The sequence below is a fragment of the Phascolarctos cinereus genome, unplaced genomic scaffold, assembly GCF_003287225.1.
Source record: "Phascolarctos cinereus isolate Bilbo 61053 unplaced genomic scaffold, phaCin_HiC Scaffold_5;HRSCAF=322, whole genome shotgun sequence".
Taxonomy (NCBI): Eukaryota; Metazoa; Chordata; class Mammalia; order Diprotodontia; family Phascolarctidae; genus Phascolarctos; species Phascolarctos cinereus.
In genome coordinates, this window is record NW_027555958.1 from 89,103,233 (window position 1) to 89,124,622 (window position 21,390).

Below are 21,390 nucleotides of genomic sequence, written 5' to 3' on the forward strand. Positions count from 1 at the left end.
GTTTGTGGAAGGCTATGGATGGTTATCCAGCAAAGGAGACAGAAGGGAGGAATAAGATATGGAGAATAATCAAGAGAAAATAGTGACACAAAAACCCATGGAGGGAAGGATATCCAGGAGGAAAGGGAGGTCAACAATGTCGAATGCTGCAGAAAGGATGAGAAGGAAGGAAACTGAGAAAAGGTCATTGGTTTTGACAATTAAGATATCATTGGTCACTGTGGGAATAGCAGTTTCAGTTGAGTGATGAGGTCAGAAGCCAGATTGAAAGGGGTTAAGAAATGAGTATGGAACCTGTAAGTATTTACTGCTCTTGCATGGTTTGAGGTCAGAGAGCAAGCAATTATCCCTGGACTTGGGGGCAATTTGGGTGATTCTAAACTGCTTAGCCAAGAAATAGGCTATACATTCTGTTCAAGGAGTTTCAAACTTCAACTATAGGGAGACTCAGCAAAAATGTCAATTGGCTTACTATAAATTATAACTTGGTAGTTGTGAAAATATCCTGTAGCTCCACTTAAAATTTTTAGTCATCCCAGTGAGCTCAGATTTTCTAAATTTGAACGTATATTTGAACACATACACAAAAATTGTTTATATATTCATGATCAAATCCAAACTGCAACTAATGTTGACATCAATCAGCTAAATTAAATATAATTTACATATTTTCTACAATTATCTAAACACGTAGTCAAGGAGTCAGTAGTTTCATATTCATTTAAACAATGACATAGGTATTTGCTTACTTTATATTAGCAATTTCTGCCATGTTTTGAGTTGTGATTTTTCTCATTTTATTTCAGTACATATCTTCCTGTTATAGCCAGTAGAGGAATTTGTCATCTGATGTAAAGATTAGCCTACTTGGAATTATGTAATATCTTATTGTTTTGTTGATTATCTTTACTATTTGATGGCTTTCCTAAGGTTTGTGTGGAAATAAATATGCCAAAACTTGTTATGATTCTCTTTTCATTTAATTTTAATATTCTATTTTTAAAACTATGATTATTTTTACCAATGAAATGAACAGGATTAAAGCCTGAAAGTAGATGTTAAGATTCCTTTTTAACTCAGAGCAGTATTCCATCTGGTTATGGTATAAGAACTGGACTCTTTTGTGTGGATTTGCTGAAGGATTTGTCCTTTATGAAAGCCAATACAATCAGGAGAGCAAGCATAGATAAAAAGTTACGTAAGATTGTATTTTAGTAGCAAGACTCTTTTGTGACCATGTTCTGTAGGCAGACTAGAGGTGACAGTATTATTTACTTTTGTTGCTTGGGGTCCAAAGAGAATAAATTGCTATTGATTTTTGAGACATTACAGTGAAGTGTCTGAATGCTTACAGAATAGCCGGGTGGCAGGATAGCCAGTGATTGTATAGAAGCTGCCTTTTAAAATGAAAATTCATTTTCTTGTTGTCATCAAGAATTTTTTCTGGTTCTTATAACCGGTAACAAGAAGATGTGGTTGTAGGGGCAGTTAGAATTATAAATGTATTCTAACCCCCCAAAAGAATAGAAGCCAGCACTTCCAAAGCTACTTGAAATTGATGTTTTGTGTATGTAGTTGTATGCATGTTATGTTTCAAACATAAAAGTGACTTTTAATGTTAATAATGTCTTATCCACTTCAGCAAAGACTTATATTTTCCAAAGATTTGGAAGGATATAGGCTGGAAATTAGGTGTATTTAATTGTAAGTAATAATGTGTACCTATCATGAAAAGTTCATTTTCTTGTTACCAATTTCTCATTTTATTATCCAGACTTGACCTTTAAATGTATACTTTTTATCAATTTGGAGAAAATAGCAAAATCCACTCATTTTTAGGTGTATTTTTTAATTCAGACTTGGTCTTTTTCGTATTTTTTTGCATGATATCAATCACCTTCATAACTGCTGGTTTTGACATCAGCAGGGAGCAAAATAAATGAAGTAACTACAAGTATTGCTTGACTCTTCCACATCATTTTAAAATTATCAATCATATACATCCAGTGTAATTATATAAGATGGCTCATATTTCCTAAATTCCTTTGCATTCATGGGTTTTCTTCTCTTTTTGAGCCAAACTTATATGCCAAAATTACTAGTATAAACAAACTCACTGCTAAGCCATTATAATTATGAATAGACCCAGTTGGGACTTAAGTTTTTAACACTAGAGAATGGTCATGGAAATAGAGGTTATAAACAGTTGCAACTTTCCATAATCAAATAATCCGTATAAAAAAATGCATGCAACCAAAAGTGATGTATAATCAATAAACTTAAATCTGAATTGGAGAAATTTTGATAGGCCCTTAGAAGTCTAAAAATAAGTATTTCACCCTTAAAAAAATTTCTTCTACCTTCAGTAAGCTTTCATCCTACTGGAATAGTAACTGATATATATATGTGTGTGTGTGTGTGTGTGTGTGTGTGTGTGTGTGTGTGTGTATAAACACAATGCTAAAGCACAATACACATATTATCACATTTGAGGGTCATACTATGAAAGTAAGGGTGGATTGGTTCTTTGCCCTTTTTGAAGATGAGGAAACTGAAGCTCAGGGAGATTGTTACTTGGTCCACTTCATACAACTAGTAAGGGCCAGAGGCAGTTTATGAATCCAAGACTAATCTTTTGGTCTAGCAGTGGTCCTTTTCCCACTACACTGCCCTGATTAATTGGAAGATTTCTAAATATATAATCTATTGATTCCTGTATGTAGAGATTATCTACTTTGTAAATTGGGTTGAGTGTTGACCAGACCCAATGACTTGGTAGGTATAGGGAAATTCTAATGAGGAAATTCAGCTATCAGTGAGGATTAGCATATGTTTTGCAATTTATATTCAAAGAGAATTACTTGGGTCTCTGAGGTTAAATGATTTGCCCATTGTCACAGGGCCTGCATATATCCGTAGTGGTACTTGAACCCATGTCTTTCTGCCTCAAAGGCCAGCTCTCTGTCCATTCTTCAACATTGCCTTTCTGCATTTTCTAGGTGAAATATGAAAACAGGTTATTTGCACAAGGTAATGCTCTTAAAAGAGTGACATCTGAAAGTAGAACCCAAGTATCCTAACTCCCATTTTTTTTGTTCTTTTGTTTGACTTCTACTTTTACTTTCCACTGGCACAAAACAGGAACTGAAAATGAATTCTAATATTGCTCTGATGAAAACATTAAGTTAATCTTTTTTTCCACACATACTCATAATTTATGCCCTTATACAATTTTTTTTAATATTCACTGCAGAGATTATCTATACCATAGACTCCTTTCATTTTGTGGTTGAGACCTGACAGTTTTTGTTAGTGTTAGCACTATTTTTCCAATGATATTTTGCTTTATCATCTTAGATTAATTTATAATTACAGGTTAACCAATTGTATCTTAACAGTAGCCTGACAAAATTTATTCTTTTGCTTGTATTCATAAACCCAAGTAATTTGTCACCTTATTTAAAATATGTCATCTATGTTCTATCTGTAAATGCTACATAAAATTAATAATTTCACTTTTGGGTGAAATTATTTTCTTATAAAAGCAAACTAGGTTAAATAGATTTGCCATCTTTAAGTCTTAACGGGATTTTAAAGTCAGTGTTTAGGCAAAATGGTCTTCTCAAAAACAATTAATGTGAAAATTTTGATGAAACAAAACACACTATAAAATGACAAATGGAAGTCCAAATTCAACAATATGAATGCCCTAATAGTCTTATTTTTTTCTCAGTGGCCTTTGATAAACTTGTAATGCTACTAAGAGTTAACCCAACTTATTACCAAGAATACTGGTTACTGGCCATAAGAAAAAAAATGGTACTTTAAAATGCTTATTAGATAAGAATATCATTAATTTATGGATATTTTAATGTATTAAGTTCTGAAAAGTATTTAAATTGGTTTTGTCTTTTGTGCTATAATAGTGATACTTATTTCCTAAAGACTGATAATTCCTAAAGAATTCAAACTGCTTTGTAAACTCATCCTGAGTAATTTCTCCCAAATTAGGAAAAACTGCAGGACTCCTTATTACCAACATGTTCAATATTATGTTTAAATGTAGAACCCATTGTTCTCAAGAATGTTTAGGTTTGAAGTATAATATGCTCAGTTGTCTCTTATTGCCCAGTTGTCAATTTGGAGACCAACCAGATACATAGGATGCTATAAACTGTATTCAGTGTTTCTGGTCTCCTGTACATCATGGTGTTATGCACATGTAGGATTTAGAAGCCCAGTTTAGCCCATTGTTAACAATAATTTGAGCACAAGAAGTGACATTAACAACAATTAACCAGAATACATGGTCATTTAATGAGGGCAAGAGATGACAAGGAGAGCTTCAGACAGCTTTCAAGTACAAGTTGAAAGTTAAAAGACCTCAAGGGCTTCAATAATTTAGGCAAATCCTTTATGGTAGGACTTAGATAAGAATCATAGCAGTCAGAATGATATGGACTGGTCGAATTCTGCACCATTGGAAGAATTTCATACAGTTACGTCAAAGATTCATTCATCAAAGAATTGAATATATTCCAAGTGCCCATTCTTTTCATTTAGTTTGTGTGATTTGTGTCGGGGTTTGGGAGTCTGGAAGCAGATTCTTGATCACATTGCAAAACTGTTTTTCCTTTTTATGTTTATATTTCATGTGCCTTATGTAGCATTTTCCACATTGTGGGTGCTTCATGTTTTTTTTTTATGTTATTCTTGTTGGTTGCTTAATAAATTCATGCTGAACTGAATTCAGTTAATGGGTGGTTCCTATAAACAGACTTATGGGATGAGGTCAATGCATAGTAATTTTTAACTCAAATTTTGCAACTGAAGTATTTTTTAAAATTGTTTTTATGTACACAAAATTTTATTTTTCTTAAAGGAGAATCTCTGCAAGGACACATCAGACGATCAAGATTAGTGACTTGGAAGACATTGTGAAAATGCTTAATGTTTTCTTTTACTAGAAATATATTTTTCTTTATCCACAGTTGACATATAATTGAATGTTCTGTTAAAACATTTTTTGAGGGGAGGCATGCAGCATAAGTGATAAGGTTTGGGTGCTATTTTCTACTTTTCTGGTGTAGGTTGTAGATGCTATTATAATTTTTATTTGGCATCAGATGGGTTAATTATAATGGTGTGCAAGAAACTTTTTTACAGCAAAGTTACTTTGAAAAATGTGCTTTAATTGAAATCCTATTTTAAGGGTAAAATTATGTTATTGATTTTGATCAAAATGTCCTAGACACTGATAAATTCATCAATTCACGTTTCACTAGGGTTATAAATCTTTTAGCAGAAGCACAAGAACGTGAATAAGATGAATATTTTCAAATTATAGCAGCACATTACTTACAATGTGCAACTTTTTTGATATGTATGTTATGTTGGAATGGAAATGGATTTTAAGAAGCGCCGTAGAAAAGTTATATGTAATGATTCCTGTGTCACAAATCAAAGTTGAATAATAATCTTCTGTTCTCAAATAGACTTCTCTACATGGGAAGCTGAATGTTGACTGAAAGTATCTTTAATAGTCAAAGGACAAAGAGCAGAAAGTATTTCATTTTCAAGCATGGTCAGAAAAGGATTGTATTTACGACTGTAAAATTCTGACACCTTAAATGTACTTATCTAATGAAGGACTTAGGATAAAACACTATTCTTCCTGCTGTGCTGTAAAGGTTTGAAAGATTGTATATGATTAATCCATAAAAAATGGCAGACCCCTGTACCAACATTACCTATGTAAATGGAAGGCTTTTCACAGCAGGATATATTTTACAGCTTGATGCTTCCCACTGTATACTATTTCTCCTATTTACCACTAAAGAATGTTATGTGTTAGACTCTGTTGTGCATACAGATCTTGTTTTAAATGTCATGACATTAAAAAAATGCGTTTACCCACTTGAAAAATACCTTTTTAAAGGTCCTTTAAATACTGTTTGTCTTGAATTAAGCTTCAAAATACTTGGAACCCAAGTGACTTAAACAGTGTTGGTGCCTAAGTACCTAATTATCCTTCAGTTTATTGAAGATGGTCTGTACGGGAGATTCAAGTTCAAATTCCACTTTATATTCCTTTCATTGTAGTCTCACAGGGCAAGGATTGCTCAACATGCTTTTTTCCTGGAAAGAAAGAAGATATCCTTTATACTCTTTCCAGATTCCCATGGAATGTTGCTATATAGAACAAAAACAAATATTGTCATTTTAACTTTGAAAATGATTAGATTTTAAATCCTTTCATTTTGCTTAAAGTTCTACGCCCTGGCCAGAGAAATTGAATAAATTCAGACTTGGCCAATAAAAATCTTACCAGCTGAGATTATGGTAGTATTGAATGTTTGGTAATTACAAGCTTATGAAACATAGTACATTCTTTGGGGAACATCTGCTATACTTGTTCACGTGAGGATTGGCAGCTGGGACCAAAGTCATAGCATTAGAAGGTTTAGAGCTAGAAGAGAACTCAGACATCTTGTAGGTCAGTCTCCCTAACTTTTCCAGATGAGAACACTGAGGACCAGAGCAATTGTGACCAATGTTACACAGCATTGACTGAAACCCAGCTTTTCTGACTACTAATCTATCATTCTTTTCACTGAAGACCTTTTGACCTCTCGTAGCTTCTTGCCTGTAGAAGGCATTTTATAAATGTTTGTTGAGTTAAACAGAATTGAATTATTTCATTTGATCCTAACAATAGTCCTGTGAGTTGTTACTTATAATGTAAATTGGGAAGCTAAGGGCCAAAAATGCTAAATGACTTGCCCAAGATCACACAGCACTTTGGTGACATGGTAGCAACAAGAAACTGGATCGTCAAATCTCATCTATTCACTACAATTTTAAAAGTGTATAACAATACTAAGCATGGTGATGGTTGCCATATTGATAATATCAGTGAGCTTTGCCAACTTATTTTTACTGTTTTTGTTTTCAGATGAAGAGTTTAGAGAGAATTAGGCAGTGGTTAGTTTTCTGTTTAGCACTTATAAGTCTTTTGAATAATCGTTCATGTTCTGATACTGAGATATGTGTTATAATTCACAATATTTTCATCTCCACAAAGAGGGAAGCAGTCTGAGTGATAATCTTAACGTTTGGAATATTAGTTGAGTGAGACCAAATCACATCTGATTGTCAGTTTGGCATAAATGACAATAATTGCATCAAGTCCCCTGTATTAATGTTTGGCAGATATTACCACGGACTCAATAAGTCTGGCCAAATCTGTGATCTTCTGTTTCTTCAGGATTTGCCATAATGTGTTCGTATGTTCTGATGATGCTATCGTGACATTTCTGACTTCTGAGTAGATTGAAGTCCTTACACAAGTATTGGAAGGTTCGGGAGCTTGGTGACATATGGCTGATTACAAATCTTGATGATTACTTGCCTCTTCTTAAAAGGGAGAAGGAAGTAGGAGCGAAACAGACATTTATGAATTGCCCACTGTGTGCTAGTTACTATTCTAAGTGCTTGACAATTATTATCTCATTTGGCCCTTACAAAACCCTGGGAAGTAGGTGCTATTATTGTCTCCATTTTACAGGTGGGAAAACTGAGGATGAGAGAGATTAAGTGATTTGCCCAAGGTTATTCTAGTATTTATAGTACTAATTTTCATTAATAGTACAACTTTTGTGGAGTCTTTACACAGATGTTTACATTTGAATAAATTTAGTTCAGAAAAAGATATTCAAAAACTGTGAATATTATAACGTGATGTTTTACTAAAAAAAAAAAATTTAACCTCACACTGATGTGTGTCTATAAGTTGTAGAAACTGAGATAGAGCTCAATTTATTTACATGCAGGAGTTTTTTATCCACAGTAGAACATATTCACTTATTTGACTCTCAGGAGAACATCCATACGTGATTTGTATTTCACAGTGTACAATGACATAAATAAATCTCATTTTTTATTTTTTATGCATCTATTATTTCCTTTTGTTGACTCCAAAGAGATGTAAGAGGTGTAAGTTTCCCCTTCCTACAGAATGCACCCCCTAATCTCATATTAATGCAACATTATAACTGAGAATTAAAATGCTTGAAAGAAAATTCAAAGTTTATGATCCCCAAAGCCACCATAATTCATGCATACTGCGTAAACAGTATGTATTAAAGGCATACATTTAACTGTATATCCCTTACCAAAAAATACTACATATATGCTACAAAGAAACTGAATTACAATTGCTGTGGGGACCATAACTTTGAACTTCCTGACTTGGATGTTTAAATTCTCAACCTAATGTTGAATTAGCATAATGTTTTCACTGAATATATTATTGGTTCCAAATAGGTTTGTTGGGAAATTAATGAAAATATAATACCTATAAGACTATCACCTGACAAAGGGATAGGATAATTATTTGGACATTTTAATATGTGTCAACCTAATTAAACCTATAATAAAAGATTTCTTCAATACCTTTCATATATTCAGAAATTCACCTTCATGGAGTTTTACCTAGGCCAGGAAACATGGGGAATAGTAATGAAACAACTTGTTTCATTTCTTGATCATTTGATAGAATCATAGAAATTTTTGTATTGGGCAGGACCATAAAAACCTATTTCTCATCTAGAAAATAAACCAACTAGTTAGAATTCCTAAAAACGCACATCAGGAAACTTGAGTCCCAGGGAGTCTGACTTACTCAGTGTTCCCTTTGGCATATAGATAACCCTTACATAAAATGTTTTTTCAGTCTTTGCATAACGACCATTTTTTTTACTAGAAAAGTTTTGTAAGCGTAGTATTATATAAACTATTTATTTTATGGGTTGATGTTGTTCCTTACCTTGACCCTGAAAAATTAGAAAATCTACTTATTTTAGCTCCATTGATGGGAAAAAAGTATCCACTAACTTCATTTAGCATTAAAAAAACAACTTTATATTTCGTAAAAATTTCAGATATGAAATTGTGGCTTCAGGTTGATTATTGTTGTTATTATTTTTGTAACTAGTGAAATTGCAAAATAAATTTGCTAAAACTCACTGGAAAACAAACATTTAGGGTATTACTGGATGCTTTAAAAATTGCTTCTGTGCTTAATGGTGTTGTATTATTCATATGGCATTAAAGTGGTGTTTCACATACAGTGAGCCTAAATGGTGAGACAGTAATATATAAGGTAGTCAAAGATTTAGATAGGAGGTGACAAAATGATGCACAGATTTATTTCAAGGGTCCAATAATGCTCTAGAATCTAGATAATAAACAAATTTGGTTAATTAACTTGGTCTCTAGCCTAGTGGATTCCATGCCACATTTAACATTTTCCCCCAGTAGACTTGTTCAGTAGCTGTTTATCTTTTAGCTTTTCACCTTCTCCTTTCCATCTTTCCCCATCTTCTAACTGGTGATGCACAAGACAAAAAGGAATAATGGTTCTTAGCTCACAGAAGGGTTGGTGACCACTTTTAATATGATAATAATTCATGAATTGCCTAAGCTTCTTGAAAAGAAAGCTTAATTGTTATCACATATATGTGTATTGCTCAAATTTTTATATCACTTATTAGTTACTACTCTTTTTTTTGGGAAAGTAGTTACATAACACATGATAATTACTTTTTTATGTAAGAATTGGAGAACTTGGGGCAACTAGGTGGCACAGTGGATATAGCACCAGCTGTGGAGTCAGGAGGACCTGAGTTCAAATGTGGCCTTAGACCCATAATACTTCCTAGCTGTGTGACTCTGGGGAAGTAACTTAACCCCAGTTGCCTCAGTAAATTAAAAAAAAAAAAGAATTGGAGAACTCCATCTCCATACTGAACATTCAAAGTTTATATTAGGTTGCTGCTCTTGAATTTATAAACTTTTTTTTTTAAACTTTGACTTAATTAAACCATCTAGTACCAGGAAATGTATTCTGTGGGAGAGTAGATTCTTTTCAGATTTAAAGTGGTTCACTGAGGGACCAAAAGGCTGCAAAAATCTATAGTGTCCTCTGTAATTCCATAGTGAGAGTTCTTCAAGAGAGCTATGCTGATAGTAAATACTAGAGAGGGTAGGATTTGACTTTTTCCCTGGCAGTACTTTGTCACAAACTACTCTTTCCCTAAGCAACCTGAATGCTGCATGGTGATCTCACTTAGATGTTGTGCTGAACTTTATCATGCAATGGACAATTGGCCCTATTTCTTATCTCATAGGCCTTTTAGTTTTTCCTGGTGAAATATCTTCTGTCTTCCTTGCATTTTCTTGGGGGAAAATGATTGTAAACTTAGCAGGCACCAACAAAAGCAAAAAATAAAATAAACCTACAAAATAAGTGGTATAATTTTACCCTAAACCCTTAGCCTTTAACAGGGTAGAATGAAATTGGGTTTGTATGTATATGTGTGTGTATATATGCGCACGTGTGCATTTGTTTTTAAAGAAAAGAAAAAAAATTGTATATCAATTTCAAGACTTGTCCAGAGTTCCACCATCTTTGGCACTGTTTTTATTTCTTCTATCTTGTTTTCTTATATAGTTGTAGCTATTTCATCTATACTTGTTAGGTTAAAATGGGCCTCTGAAGACTTCTGCACTGCAAAAATCAGTGGACCAATACAGTGAAATTTATTGAATTAATGAATATATTATTGTTAGACTAGACCTACAAAGGGCTTTAGAGATAATGTAATTGAACTACCTAATTTTGCTAATGAAAAAACTGAGGCCTAGATGGGTTAAATACCTTGCCCCAGTAGAATCCAAAGCAGATCTCTAGGTCATAGAAGTAGAAATACTATTACAATTTGGTTTTGAGCCTCAAATTGGAAATCTGATTGTTAAGGGCCAAAATATTTTGTTAGAGTGGAGATAGGCCTAGAATAGGATGACTACATCTCCCTGGGTATTCAAATACAATATTGTTTGGCAGGGATACCAGGTTATCATTTATAGAGTTAATACCAATACAGATTAAGTAATTATATAATGGACTTTGACATTACTGTCTAACATAAGCCTCATAAAGGTAGGATGAAATCTGAAGAAACCATAAAATTCATTAGAAAATGTACTAGGAACTTTAGTAATTGAATGATCAGACTGAGGAAAAATTAGATGATATGTACAGCTTGCAAAGTAAACTACTACTTTAAAACTCAGTTTATGACTAAACATAATGTCAGACCTACAAAGATAATCAGACAAGATACTAAGAAATCTAGTCAGCAAAAATCCTCAGTGCATAAATGATCAGATTTAGAACTGATTTCATTAGTTTCCTCAGATTGTCATCTTAAAAGTGTTACTGAAAGAGTTACTGTTAGAGAGGACTGTTATATAGTGAAGCTATGGCTCAGCTGTGACTGGTACTTTAGCTGGACAGACAGAAGGAGAGCAGACCATGGGCTAACCTTGTCCCCCAAGTAATAAAACAGACAGTGGCACAGTGATAGCTGTCTCCCAAAACACAACTGTAATCACTTTCTCTCCTTGCTTCTCCAAGGGTGCCAGTGATCAGCCCAGCAATAAAAGCTAGCAAAAGAAATCTCTTCTTCTACGTTTGTATGATTAGAAAGTCCATTACACTCATATGTTAAAGGAATCATTTTAAAATATCATTTCTCTGGATTTGGGAGAGTTTAGAGTCACAGAGGGCAGTGGCCCTGAGGAATGCCATTCTCCCTATCCCCATCCCCACAACCTTTCCCCTCTTGTGATTAAAGAATATTATGTGCCTAAGGAGATCAGATCACCCTGGGTGTGTATATTATCATTCCAGTGAGAAAATTCCTCTGAGTCTTTACTCTCTGGGTCAAATGAAGCACCTAGGGACTAGCTAAGTCTATACATCTTCCATTGTAGGAGATGGAAGGGATGAAATAGGCTGGAGATTATGCTAGTAAATATTCTGATAATATCATGTTTTTTCTGAGTCTTCTGCTTTTCCCACTTTTGAGGTTTGTGCCCAGGACAACCACTATTTCTTTCCAACTAGTATTGATCTGCTGTATAGTACCCATAGTAATATTAAAAAGTTGAAAACTTCAGAACCATATCCAATATGTTACTAACTGACTATTAATGAAGGGCCATTACTTTTAAGAGGGGGCAGAGGGTGCTTGGAAGGAGAGAGAGAGTTACTGATAAATGTGGCAGTATAAGATGGTCCTATAAGATTCTGCCATTACTTGTTATTTCTAGTACCTTAACTTTTGGAATTCTACAAAATCACAGAATCTCAAAATTAGAAGGGATCACAGAAGACATGTAATTAATTCATCACTATTTTGGTTTACCTTCTTTGGATGTTCTCCAGGTCATTTATGCCCTTTCTAAAATGTGGTGTCCAGAAATGAAGACAGTCGCTGAGATGTGGTTTGTTGAGGGCGTAATACAGAGGACTGTTGCCATATCTTCCTTGACCTCTGGTAATATAACCTAAAATCAAATTTGTTTCATATGTGGTTTATAGAGTTAAAGGGGAAATTGCCTTCCAAGATATTACCTTATCTCATCTTCTAGTTGTTTTGGTCTTAGAAGTTTTCTAAGTTAGCCTTGCTCACTTTTAGCCCAGCTTAGTCTGAATATTAAAAACTAAAAATAAATTAATTGTCAAGAAAAAAAAATAAATTTAGAAGACTTAAAAAAAGTTAAGTTGCCCAAGACCACACAGCTAGTATGTGTCAGAGGTGATGGGCTTTGGTGTTGACTTTCTAGGCACTAAACTATAATGTCTTACATTATAATATCACATGTGGTACTAATTTCTCCATCTGGGCAGAAGAAGTAACTATAGAATAACTAAGAGTGCTTGGCTAGCCCGTGGACATTTGAAATTTGGTTATTCAGTATAGAATTGTCTGATCCCATAATGAAAACATTGGAAAGACTCCAACTGCCACAAAACCCATTTATTTCTCAACTCCTCATAGTATGACGTAGAACTCTACTGAACTTTCTATCTCAGAGGTTACCAATGGTAGCTTAACTGCTATATCCAGTGGATTTATTCTGAGAACTTCATCTTCCTTGACTATTTAGCTTTTGACACTGTCAGTCTTTCCTCCTAAATACTCTTTCTTCTGTTGTCTTTCATGACTTTATCTTTGTATCTCCAATATAGAGCTCAGTGCCTTATGTATAGGGGCACTAAATAATTGATTTTTTGTTGAATTAGATTGGACCCATAATGCTATTCTAATTAGTACTTCCTATTAACCAATAGAACAAACCAGTTCTGTATTTAAACAAATGGTTATTAAATAGTACTTATTAGCAATCAATAAAAAAAGACACTGAGATGTCAAGAAAGAAAATACAACAGTTGTCAATAAACTTTAATGAAAGATTTTCTTCAGTTAGACTACAAAGATGGACCCTACTTTATTTATTCATGCATTTCTTTATTTATTTGTTCTGTCAGCCTTTCTGATCAATCCAAGTTTATCTCCTGTTCTAAGACTGACAAGAAGGTTATGATAGTCCTTGAGCAAATAATTTAAAGTCTCTGTGATTCATTTTCTTATTTCTGTAGAACAAGGAGGATATATTCTCCAAGCTCTGTCTTGTCTCTATTTCTAGTATTCAGTGCTTCAATCAGGTGAACTGACTATGTGTGAGGAGGAAATATATATAGAAAAATGGGATGGGTTTGGTGGGAATAGAGAGGGAGACCAAACAGAAATTGAAAAGTAGAGTAGAACAGAAATGAATAACTTCCAATTTCACTGGTGAGCTGTTTACAGTCAAATTATAAACTTATAAATGCCTGTCAATGTATGTAACAGTCTATGCCATGTTCACAAGGGTGAATATCTAAAAATACTGACTAGGCAAAAGGCTCAGTTGGGAAATGTAATAATGTGAAATTCAATAAATGTGTGAAATTTAAATACATCCATTGAATAGGCACCAGTGAACTTAATGAAAGCAGCAGGCATTGGTTCAAAGAAACGGTGATTGTAGATGATTAGACAGTAGTCCTATGAAGAATACCCTAACCCAGTTTTTTAAAAATTATACTTCTTTGTCAGATGTGATAGGCCATTAACACAAGTTTACTTTTCAAATATTGTTTTGGGATGGGGTTTATATTTTTTTAATCTGTTCCAGTAACTTTGGAAAATTTTTCTATTGATGTGGTGTCAATAGATTGACACTGGTTCCCCAATCACAAGCACGTTAACCACAAATGTTAGATGAATTTATTTTTTTATTTAGAAGAGAGAGATTCTAAAGATGGGAGAGAAAAGGATCCAGAACAGAGCCTTCAGGTGCAACCATGTTTAGCAGGAGAGACAGTGATAATTATTCAGAAAAGAAGACTGATAATGGGTGGCTAGTCAGGTTGGAGGAGAACCAGGAGAAAGCAATGTCATGAAAGCCCAAGGAGAAGGGGGAGTACTGATGAGGAAGGGAATTGTTGATAGTGTCAGGGGCAACAGAGAGTTCAAGGAAAATGAGGCCTGAGAAAATGCCATCAGATTTGGCAATTGAGATCATTGATAGTCTTGGAAATAAAGTTTTACATACTATCAGTTGAGTGATTAGGTTGAAGTGAAAGCAACAAGTGAGTACTGCTTTTTCTTGGACTTTGGCCATGAAAATTAAAGATTTAGGACATTGCTTAAGGGGACTAGAGAGTCAAGTGAAAGTTTTTTTTTTTAAGTACATGGGAGAATTAGACATCGTTATGGACAGTAGGGAAGAGGGCAGTAGATGGAAGAGGCTGAAAAGTAGATAAAAGGAGGGAAAATTTATGGGTGTAACCTGCTAGAGTAAATAGAAGATGATAGGGTCAAGGGCACAAGTAGAGTTGTCAAGTTCTCCTTGTCAAGCAGAGGGGCCAACTCTTTAGCTAGATTGGATAATGTTAAATGTTAAATAATGTTAAATAATTTTAACTATAGGACAGGAAAGAAAGAAAAACCACTCCCCACAACCCATTTAATTTATTAATATAAACATACATATATGCATATATACCCGTGCATGCATCCATGAACTAACACTGCTAGTAAAGGAAGTAGTATTGGCCTCGTTAAATTGTTTTTCTTACTGCATGGTGAAATTTGTTGGCTGCAGTGGGTTTCTACCATTGATGAGGCTAGAAAGTTACCTTAATTTTCAGGAAGAATATGCATTATACAATTTTAACACAATTTAAGCTTTCTGTAATTGAAATTTGGAAATCATAAATTACATCTTAGTAAAATATAGAGGAATGAGAGTGTAGTAGGTGTAGGCAAAGTACTGACCTTGTATTCAGGAAGACCTGCATTCAGATTTTGTCATTGACCCTAGTTTTGTTACTCTGGTCAAGTTGTTTACCATCTAGGTTCCCAAAGCCAACTCCCTGAGACTTCTCTGCTTGTAAAGACTGTGTTCTGTGTTAATGGAAGGAGTCATCATACCAGAATTTCCCAGTACTGATGAAACCACAGATTCTTCCTTTATTTGTATATTTTACTAGCAAAATTGCAGCAAGATTTTTGTACAAACATGATGATATTTTTTAAAGGAAATATTAAATTGCAGACATAGTGGATTGAGAATAGTCTTTGAAATTGGAAAAACCTTGGTTTCAAGTCTTGCCTCTGACACACACATGGATCTGACATAGAGAGGTCATTTTCACCTCTCCATCCCCTAAGAAAATGGGTTGCAGATTTGGAGATGAATTATATATCAGTGGAGGGAGATTCTACACTAAGAGTTCTCTGCACTGATGAAATCACAGGTCTGGAGCCCTTCCTCCCACCTCACACCCCTCCCCCCAAAAGTGAAAGATTCACTTTTAAAGTAAATGTTAACTTATAAGAATGTTTTTCTTTTAATGTCTTTTAATACCTTCTAAAAGTCTGAAGAAGTCCATTTGATGCAGGGAGATGGCTGCTATGGTAAGGGTTCTGAACCTGGGGTCATGAAATTGTTTTAATATATATTAAATATATATGTATTATGTATATTATATATAATATATTAACACATATATAGATAATGCTATTTCCTTTGTAATTCTGTGTATTTTGTTTTATATATTTAAAAACATTATTCTGAAAAGGGTTCCATAGTCTTCACCAGATTGCCAAAATGGGTCTAGAAAATACAAAAATGGTTAAGAACTTGTGTTTCAAAGGAATATTTTAGGAAATTTCTCCATGAAGCTATTTCAAGTAAAAAACTTTTAGTTCTTTTTATTAGCACTATATAGTATCACAATATATTTCTTTTAAAGCATGGAACAAGATGATGTAGTCCTCAACATATAAACAATTATGGTCTTGGCTTCCTGAATGTTTTTTAAAATACCCTTGATTTTTCACTTTCCTATCAATCTTTTGGTCTCAATTTAAAAGAAATCCAAATGTTTTAAAAATTGTCAAAAGATAAAGGTTAAGAACTTGAAAGGCTAGAATTGAAACAAAGTTATCAATTAGGGATTGATATAAACTTAATAGACTTTGGTTTTCTGAAACTGAAAGGTCTGAAAAGTTTCAACATGTGCATATGTTTTTATTAAGGCATCTAGAAATTTTTTACATTTATCCATTTATTTCAAGTGTTTGGATACAGTGAGAAGAAGCTGACTTTTAAGCTAGGTAGGCTGTGCTTGGGAAACTTAACTTTACTTCTCCAGTTTTCTGTTGAAGAGAGAGAGGGGAAGAAAAGGATAAAGGAGAGAGAGAGAGAGAGAAGAGAAGGAACAAGGAGGAAGAGATGGAAGGTGAGGCAGAAACAAGGAGGGGGCATATTAATGGTATAAGGGACAGATATCACAAATATAATGAAATAGTAAGTGGAGTGTCCTATATGTGAGGAGCAGAGAGTAAGTTTGGCTGAGTAGCAAAGGAAAGAGTAATGTACAGAGGATATATAGATAGGTTGGGACAAGAATTCAAAAAGCTTTAACAACTGAACAGAGAAGCTTGTATTTGATTCTTGATGCAACAGGAAACCACTGAAATTTATTGAGCGACCATGTCAGATCTATGCTTAATGAAAATGTTTTTGACAGTAGTGTGGAGGAAGATACAATGAAGTGGAGAGAGACTTGAGACCCGGAGACTAATTAAGACAATCTTGCTTTAGCTGAGTTCTGAGGCCTCTTTCTGTGTTAATATTGTAAAGATGTATTCTGTGTATTAGAGTGATCTGTGAAACTGTGGTGTACATTCAAAACCTTGTTTTATGGTTAAACTGAAAATATTAAATATTAAAACTCTTTCCAAAAATTTCAGGAAGATGGGTAAAAGTTGGAAGGCAAAAAGGTTTTCATTAACCAGATGGATTAAGGCCGATAATCAGAAACCAGGAGCACCTTATCTAGTTAAGAACATTGACTGAAGGTCTTTCTGAAGAACTTTAGTATCAATTATGAGACAGAGGAGACACTGGCATAGAACTGTCCAGCATGGTATACCCACATCAAAAAAGGCATCATAGTCTATGAAGCAAATCAAGATCACAGTAGCACAAAGGAAACATGAGATGTGCAGAGCTAGAGACATTTCCATCCCAAATGTTCAAACAGATTGTGCCCGACCTGTGGGCTAATTAGCCACAATTAAACATACTGTACCTTTGTCCCAACATCATAATGTCATTGGTCTTCTTTGAGTACAAAGGACAAACAATAATAGGTCAAGATATAGACCCTTCTAAGGGTAATCTCCTCCCTCTATCCCCTGAAGGAATTAAACTAGAGTCCACCCCATGGGAAATACCCTTTTTCATTTAACAAAAAGCACTCAAACCACCTCCTAATCCACTTGGATTTTAAATTTAGCTTTATGAGAGGAACTCCATAGATTCCTTGAGGAGCATGATATAGCATGAAGGGGATAAGGATATGTATGCTCATTTCTGGATTGTTAAGCCAGGTTTTATTTTAAAATATCTTTTCCTTATTCAGTATTCCTATAAATGTTACTTGAAGTTGTCTCAGGTCATAAAGTCAAGTCAGAGGAAAAGTTGACTGTGCAGTTTGGACATCTCTCTTTTTCTAAGCCAAAAATTATTTCAATCTTAGATTAATGAGGAGTCAAACAAAACTTTCTGGAACTCTAAATACAGAGTATTTTATTATTCTTAGACACTTTTAAGCTATCTCTCATTCGGTTTTGTACTTAATGTTATAAGTAATTATGCCTTGCTCTCTCAGTATATGTATTAGTGACATTCCTGAGAGTTATGTGTAGAATGAGCATTTGTGTACTGTCACATTTTTTTATTTTTTAAATCATGTAGTCAAAGATATATTTTCACACCAATTACTTTGGCCTTAATACAGAATGAAAATCACATAAAAGATTAACAAAGAGAGAAAAATAAAGAGATGACCATAAGAGCTGAAGGTGCATTTGAAGTTAGACAATATACATTTGTAGTGGAATCTATTAGCAAGATTATTTGACTTCCTCCACAGGCACATAGCATCAATAGAGTAAGAAGAGAGAAGGTGGACGATAGGGCAACCCAGATTTGAGATTTGGAAAGGCATTACCAGGAGTAGGGCAAGAGGATATATCATTTAAAAATAGATGACAGTGTTCAGTAAGTGATCAATTTGGGGCTCTTCCTTTTAAAAGAAAGAAAGGCCAGGGCAAGTGTAACAGATTAGAATAGCAGCAGAAAGTGGTATGATTTGAACCCGAAGAATACCTTTTGGATGAGTAAGGTAGAAGAGATAGAAGAACGCGTGGTTATTATTTGAAGGAATTTCAGAATTCTGGATGATGGAAATGGAATGCTTATAAGTAACCAAGAGTATAACCATCTCTCTCTCTCTCTCTCTCTCTCTCTCTCTCTCTCTCTCTCTCTCTCTGAGAGAGAGAGAGAGAGAGAGAGATAGAGAGAGAGAGAGAGAGTAGTCATCTGTTAAGATTTGTTAACCCTGTCTCAGAGAGGTAGTGAAGTGGCACAGTGAATAGACTGCAAGACCTCTGTCTGCCTCAACTTCTCATCTTTAAAATGGAGATAATGATAGCATCCACCTCCTAAGGTTTCTGTGAGGATAAAATAAAATAATATTTCTGTTGTGCTCTACAAACCTTACCCTACTTCTCCTAACTTGAAATGAACTCCTCACTCCTTCACTCTTTCTTCTTCTGCCTTAAGCTCTAGAAAAACCTTATTTCCCATTTCATTTAATTTTGCTTTGGTTTGTATTTCATTTTTTTCATATTATAAACTTTTCTCTATCCCTTATCTGATGTTCCTGTGTTTCCTATACTATTCCGCTTAAGGGTATGAAATTTTAGGCAGAAGTTTGTCATTGTAAGACATCCTCATTGTTATTAGGGGTATTTCTCTGTGAATTTTCTAACATTTTATTTTATACTGAGGAATCACAGAAAGCTCCCTTTGTTGAGATAACCCAATAATTGCATAATTATAGTGTAGAAATACCTATTAATTCAGCAATACTGATGCTCTAATAATGAATATTTGACTTAGATGAAGATGTAGAACGCATGCTTATAAAATAGGCAAATCACACAAAGCTGGAGGGATAACTAATTTATTGATAGAATTAGCATTCCAAAAATCCCTGACATACTGGAACAATGAACCGAAATTTAATAGAGACATGTAAAATCCTAAACTTGTATTTCTAAAAAATCAACTGCATAAGTATGGGAAGGGATGTAGTGTCTGAACAGTAGTCAATATGAAAAAGAACCATAGGTTGCATTTGAGCCCAGGCTTAATATAAGCCAAAACAGTGTTGTATGAAGGCCAAAAAGCACATTTAATTTGGGGTACAGAAGCAAAATATTCAGAGGAAGAAAATTTATAGCCCACTATACTCTGTACTGGTCATATCTTCCCTATCTGAAGTATTGTGTTTAGTTCTGGACATCACGTTTTAAGAGGAACATAGGTAAACCAGGGCATGTTTACACAAATGTGGACAAAATGACAGAAGGGTTTGGAAATCGAGCTGCTTGAAGAATGTTTGAAGGAACTGAGGAGGTATTACCTTTAAAAATAAAATTAGAGGAAGTGGAAAATATTTGCTTGAAAATTTTTAAAGTATTGTTACTTGGAAAAGGGAACTATATTTACTCTCTATGGCTCCAAATGATGAGTCTAGAATTAGATAGTGGATAGATTTTGGTTCAGAATAAGTCAGAATTACCGTTGCAGTCAGAGTTGTCTAAAATTTCAATAAGCTGAAATGCTATTAGAAGTATTCCAGCAAAGGCTAATGACTATTTACTTCTTGGGGGATATTATAGAATAAATTCTTGCCCTGGGTAGGAGTGTGGATTAAAAAAAAACTTCTAGAAATTCCTTCTAATTCTAAAACTATAGGATATGAAATAAAGAAGAGATTAATTTCCTTTATCATGTATTGATAGCTTATCTTCTAACTGCATTAAAAATTCCATTATGGAATTCTCCTTATACTTTTTATTTTTCTTTGCCTATAAAATCTAGTAAAAATAATAATAATAATGGTACATGGCACTTATATATCACTTTTAAGGGCAAATCTCTTTACAAATTTAATCTCATTTTTTATACTCACTACAAACCTGGAAGCTAGCTCCTATTATTATTTCCATTTTACAGATGAGAAAACTGAGGTAGGCAGCAGTTAAGTGACTTGTGAGAGTCTCACACTTAATACGTGTCTAATACATGATTTTAACTTGGGTCTTCATGACTCCAGATCACTGGAGTCTATCCACTGAATCATTTATCTGCCTTTAAGTGTGTCTGCAATACCTTATGCACAATAGATACCCAGATATTTTGTGCTTGAGTTTTCCCTTGCATAGTGTGGCTAAGGCTTGACTTGCTACCCAATTGTAGTACACATACACACACACACACACGTATGTATAGTCTTTATATATACTTTTCCTACTTGTAATCTGACCACTCTTATTTGTTAAAGGATGGAGAAAATCCCATCATGCTTATTTGAGGTATATGGAACCTAAGAATTTTTTAGCTGGAAGGACCTTTATTGTTGATTTAATCTGAACTCCTGATTTTACATGTGACTTATGACCAAGAGGCCCTTAAGTATGTTGAGCTCAACTAGACTGGGTCTGATCCATGGGAGTGGGGATGAGGAGAAACTTGCTTCTTCCTCCTTAATTAAAGGTATAGCTGGTATCTATATTTTCAAAAGTAGGCAATAAACCATTCAACTTCCACACGAACACATAGTGTACTGTATAGATACTGGGTATGGGAGAACCTTTTTTTTTAACTTCACAGACAAAATGTGGACATTAGGCACGTATAAAGAGAAATAGTAAATGGAAGAATATCAAGTATTCAATTAACTTGTTATCTTCGGCATGAGGAAACCTCATTGTGGAACAGGAATTGTAATTTTTTTTGTCATAGCCCTTTCTGGCATTCTGGTGAAGCCTGTGAACTCCTTTTAGTATA

General features: G+C 34.2%; 1 protein-coding gene across 1 annotated transcript in view; it reads left to right on the forward strand.

Moving 5' to 3' along the window:
• PRKN (parkin RBR E3 ubiquitin protein ligase) overlaps positions 1–21,390 on the forward strand; it is a 1,801,990-nt gene that overhangs the window by 47,747 nt on the left and 1,732,853 nt on the right. The gene's annotated exons all lie outside the window — the stretch shown is intronic.